The sequence below is a fragment of the Monodelphis domestica genome, chromosome 4, assembly GCF_027887165.1.
Source record: "Monodelphis domestica isolate mMonDom1 chromosome 4, mMonDom1.pri, whole genome shotgun sequence".
In the NCBI taxonomy this organism is placed as follows: Eukaryota; Metazoa; Chordata; class Mammalia; order Didelphimorphia; family Didelphidae; genus Monodelphis; species Monodelphis domestica.
The window spans coordinates 364,975,607-364,981,745 of record NC_077230.1 but is presented as its reverse complement, the minus strand read 5'-3'; positions in this window follow the sequence as shown (position 1 = coordinate 364,981,745).

The following is a 6,139-nucleotide window of genomic DNA, read 5'->3' as shown; positions in this document are numbered from 1 at the left end:
AAAGAATACACTACTCACCTCCTGATAGGGGATGATGTATTCAAGATGTTAGATTTAAAATGGTTGATGTCTTAAACTGTAGTGAGTTAAAAATGGTGGAAGATATAAATTGTGATAGATATAAGAGAGGGTGAGTAAATTTGACCGCAGAAAATATGTTTCACTACAGAGTCTTGGTTTTTAAATCAAATATAAGGTGGTCGCCAGGGAAATATTCCCAATTATTCAAATACCCAAGTCAACTGGGTTTTATAGAGATTTTTAATTAATAATATAATGAGGAATTAGAGAAAGAGAGAAAGAGTAGGAAAGGAATAATTATGAAGGGCCTCAAGCCAATATGGCCTAGACCTGAGTCTTAAGAGAGAGAATCAATCAGTCAGTCTTTTAACACTCACCACAAGGTCTGACTAAACAAGGATTCTAGTGACACCAGGCCAGCTCCATCTCAGCTGACTTCACCAGAGAGAGCTCCAGCAAGACCTCCTTGGAGATTGTCCTCCAAGAGCTTCCCTTCTCCAGAGCCTCTCTCAAGAGATTCTTCCCAAGCGATCCTCATCAGAGATCCTCCAAAAGGATTTCTCCAAAAGGATATCTCCTCAAGAGATTCTGCTTTTTCTTATATAGGGGTTTTCTCCCATGTCACCTCCCCTAAGTCCCTACATCTACCAATCACTGTAGACGTTTTCCAAAGGACTGCCCATCTAAATTCCTGCTAAGTCGACCAATCTCCTCAGTAAGTCTGAACTAGAGAAAACACAGCTGAGTCAACTAACCTCATCAAGAGAAAACTTGCCCGACCCTTTTAGGTACCTAGCATCCCATTGTATCAATTCTAAAAACAGGCCTGGCTCAAAGAACTCCTTGCCTTATTATAAGCATGGATCCAAGTACTTTCATTGTTTAGCAAGGAGTTTTCTCCCCTAAAGCAGTCTTAAGTACAGGTGGAGTAGAGGTCCTCCCATTTCTGATCCTGGCGAGTTCTCACATCAAAATGGGGGATGTTTCTCAGTAGGGAATTTGTTCCAATTAAGAATTCCCCAATGGGGAAATTTTTAACATTCACAAGTCTGAGAGATTTCAAGATTTACAAAGATGAAGAATGAGCAAAGGGAAGGATTCTCATTAAGAGGAAATAAGTATTTATATAGTGTCTACTATTTGCTAGATTATGCAAATTGCTTTTAAAATATTATCTCATTTGATCCTCACAACAACTCTTTGAGGCAAATGTTGTTATTATCCTCCTTTTACAATTTAAAAAACTGAAACAAACAGACATAAATGACTTACCCAGAGTCACACAGCTAATGAATTTCTGAGGTCAGATTTGAGCTCCAGTCTTTCTGACTTCAGGTCCCAATAATATATCTACTGAACTACCTATGAGATATGTTTTTGGACATGGCCAATGTGGGAATTTGTATTGCTTGACTATGTATATTCACTACAAAGATTTTGTTTTTCTTTATAGCCAGTGAGAGAGGGTGAGGTGAGATACAATGAGAGGTTAGGAATAGAGTTCCCTTCCCTGCCTCCAAAACATGAGTAGAGAACAGAAGGAAAACCAGAAGGAATCACAGACAAGCAGGACAGCTTTGAAAGTTGCGTGTTGAATTCATTACATACTTTTTAAGGAAAGCAAGTTCTACATAATAGAGATTCACTATTTCATGTGCAATCCTTCCCTTCTGTTCTATAATCTATATGGAAATGCTCATTTTATTTAGTGTTTTTAAGTGAGGAATTTTTTAAAAGAAAAAAGATTTTTAAGAGGATGTTCCCTGTACCCCATAAGTTGCCTTTATCCTATAATCAGTGCCCCATATTCCCATCCAGGTTATTGAAGAATTTCTTCAATTTAAATATCAACCGGATACAATGGCCCATACTGTCAGGTTGTTTAGAAAATGCCTTCATACTGTGTTAATCAAATTATTTAGGAAAACCCTCCAATTTCATCAGACTTCACCCATCCCACCTCCTTTACATTCTCCCTAAACATTTGCTGCCCCCAGCCAACTAACTAAGCCGGTGCCTTCTAATCTTAGCTATTAAAGAATGTCATCAAAGTCTATGTGGCCTAGGTATAGACAGTGTGAAAATAAGTCTTTGGTAAGGATCCAAATTTACCACATCCAAACAACCTGGAGATTACTCACGCCCGAATACATGGCTATACACATCCAACATATAACATTTTTTTTAATTTTCATAACCTGTCTTGGTTACATAAAAACCTTCCTAAGCCAAAAACAATTAGAAAAGAAAAGTGAACAAGAGAAAATTATAGGAAAAGAGGAGATCATGGAGAAGAGAAAAGGCGGGGGGAAGAATGGGAAGATATGGGGAAGGGAAAAAAATAAGGAAAAGGGAAAGGAGAATGGGAAGGAGAGGGAAATGGGAAGGAGGAAAGGGAAGAGGGAAGAGTAAAGAGAAATGGGAAGGGAGAAGAGGAAGGTAAGGGTGGGAGAAGTGAATATGGAAGAGAAGGGACTGGAGAAGATGAAGAAGGGGGGGAAGAGAAAGGAAAGGAAAAACTCACCTTCATGTGAGAAACCAACTATTTTTATTCTGGGTAAAAATTCTGATTATGATTCCTTTAATATGTAAATTTTCTGCAGTGGCATCCTGAAAACTATAGAGCATTCTAAAGGGATGTACAGACAAAGATTTCTCCAACTTTTCCCTTCAATTACATAGGCCACCAGAAATCTCTCTATCAGATCCCTATAATGCATAAAGCATTTCAAGTGGAAATTTTAACCCACTCCCAGTCTAGGTAAGCGGGACATAGTAAAAAATAAATGTAAAATCTCAGAAATAGCTAAAAGATAAGTGAAAAACAAAACAGAATAAGAAGAAGGATTAATCTTTTGGAGTTAATTACTCAAGATTTCTAGACCTTTAATCTGATCCTAAAGATATGAACTCCATAAAGATCTCAAAGGAAGTCCTTTAACTAGGAATCTTGTGGCTCTTGGTGAATTGCTAGGCACCATTCTAAGGACAGAATATTAATAATCTGATATCAGAACTTTGTGCTGATACTGGACACAGCAATACAAGCAAAATGGCATTCAACCATATAAAAGCTATATCAAAGCAACTGGTCAGACTTATAACAAAAACACCAGAAAGTGTATTATAGTCTGAAAACAAAATTTAAAAGTCGCAAGTTAAATAGGATTCTATTTAGACCTAGACATCCTAGAGGCTATCATTTTACAGATGAGGAAAAGTTCAATGCCATGCCCAAGGTCACCCAAGCAGAGCCAGAATTCAAGTCCAGATCACCTGATTCCCAATACAGCACTCTTTCCACTGGTCCATGCTATCTCCCATTAAGTTGTAAGTTCAAGCCAAGGCTGGATGACCTCTTCCCAGAGAACAGAGAGAAGACTGTTGTTCAAGCAGGAGTTGGACTAAAGTCCTATGAAAGGTCTATGGCCCTTCAGAAATATAGGTCAAGATACATAGCAGATGATTTAAAAATTTGCTGATGGGTTGCTAATTAAAAGCTGGTTGCCTGACCTAAGGCATCAGGAACCTTGGGGATCACAGGGACAATTAGAGATGAGGAGCATCATGTGAACACTGGATGAGAAGAGTTACCAGGAAGAAGTACCAAAAGGATTACCAGAGAATCTAATCTGGAGCCTGCCTGCCATTTCTCCATCTCCCTGTGGAGCAGGCACACTGTTCCTTGCCTAAGGGTGTAGAGAACACTAGATTCAGAGCCCTGGAAGCTGGATTTGAAATCTGACTGCCATATATTATCTCTATGACTTTGGGTAGGTCCTTCACCTCCCTAAGCCTCAGTTTTCACATCTATAAAATGAAGGGGTTGAATAAATCTAGTAGAAACTCTTCTGTTTTCCTTTGAAGGCCCCTCATGATCTGAGGCCAACCTAAGCTGTTCCAGTTTGTTTTCTCCCTGCCCACACTCCATAGCACAGTCAGGCTGGCCTTCTTCAAACATGACCCTCCATCTTATCTCTTGGCAATGGCTATCTCCCAAGCCTAGAATATATTTCCTTTTCCCCTCCACCTCTTAGAATCCTTGTTTCCTTCCAAGTTCAGTTTCTGCTTAAAGTCTTTCCTGATATGCCCCCCTTTAAGTCTCCAGTAGCCTTCCTCTCCTTCAAGAAAGAATTGTCTCCTATTTATTTCATATATGTTGTCATCCAGTTGGGACTGACTCTTTGTGACTTCATTTAAGGTTTTCTTGGCAAAGATGCTGGAGTGGTTTGCCATTTCCCTCTCCAGTTCACTTTACAAGTGAGGAAACTGAGGCAAACTGGATTACATGACTCTCCCAGGCTCACACAGCTAGTAAGTGTCTGAAGCCCAAATTGAACTTGGGCCTTCCTGACTCCAGGCCCAGTGCTCTATCTACTATGTCACCTAACTGCCCCTACTTGTATATTCCTAGCACCTACAGGTACACACAGCTGGAGTCAGTTAATAAACCTCACATCCCCAGAGTAGTGGAATTATGCCCATTCACACTGCTTGTTGTCATTCCTTTCCCACCAATTACTATAGTTTACCTAGTTATAACTTTGAACAGGTGAGCCCTTCCAGAGATCCATTATTCAAACTAGTGGAACCTACCTATGCTTATCTATGCATAGATTGTCTTTCCCTCCATTGAACATAAGCTCCTTAAAGGCAGGGAATTGTCTCCTTTTGTTTCCTTTTTACCTGTGGCACCTAACATAGTACATGATACATAAAAGCACTTATTTTATGCTGTGGGTGTAAGTGTGACTGTGTACAGAACCCCAACCTGGGTGCTAGAGCCAGCTCCAACTTGCTCAAGAATAGACTGTTGAATCTTTGGTGTAAGCATTTATACCTTGAAAACTGGAAAACTACATATAATGGCTGGATTTGTTTTGTTGATTGCCTAGACTTAGGAAAGTGAGAGAGAGGAGCAGGCAAATAACCCATTGGATAGAGTGACAGACCAGGAGCCAGGAGGACCTGGGTTCAAATCTGTCCTAAGATGCCTCCTAGCTGTGTGATCCTGGGCAAGTCAGTTAACCCCACTTGCCTAGCCCAGAAAAAGAAGAAAAGAAGGAGAAAGAGAAGGAGGAGAAGGAAGAGGAAGAAGAGGAGGAGGAGGAGGAGGAGGAGGAGGGAGACGATGACAACAATAATGACAATGATGACCAGAACAAGAACAAGAACCACCCCCAGAAAGCTGGTTGTTAAACATTTACCAACATATCTCTTAGTCTCATATGCTGGAAGAAATAGAGTTCTAAACTTGTCACTAACTCACCATAAAGCCTTTATCTTCTGTCCTCCAAGCCACTGGCCCCATTTATAAGCTCATAACTCCAAACACCTACCCACCCTTCTGAATCCTTATTTCCTCCCAACCAAAACCCAGTATTCTATTTAATAGAATGGTAGGAACAAAGTCAACTCAGATTTCTAGGTACTTTACAAAGTTCTTCCCTTACAACAAACCTGTGAAGGAAATGCAACAATGATTAGGATTTCTTATACTACTTTAAGGGTAACAAAGTGCTTTCCTTCCAACTAAGTCCTGAGATAGGCAAAGTATGTGTTCTCATGCCCATTTTAGAAACAAGGCAATAGAGGCCCATATGGGTAAAGTGACTTTCCCAAGATCCAGCTGAGATCATAGCTAGGGCACAAATATGGTAGGTTGCCTGACTCCAATTGTCCTGGCAAATATTGTATCCCATCAAGCAGCTGAGAAAACTGAGGCTCACAGTAGTGAAGTCACTCACCTACTATCTATCATGCAGGTAGTAAGACACAGAACCAAAATTCCAGATGAAGTCTTCAGACACCAAGCCCCTGGCTCTTTCCATGCTCCACACTGCCCTATGAAGGAAGAACCAAGTTAGGTACAGCTGTATACAAGGGGACAAAATACTAAGAAAATAATCAGCTCAGAGACAATTGGGTGCATCCTAAGCTTCTTCATTCTACTCTGATTAGCTCCCAATGCCCAAATCTGCCTGGTCTGAGCCCCACTGGTCTCTAACATTGCTTAGCTCCCATAACAGCTGCTTCCCTAATTGGCCTTTTCTTCATCCAGCAGCTGCTCATTCCTAAATACTGCCTTGTGTTTACTTTGTGTCTATTTTGTATAGTT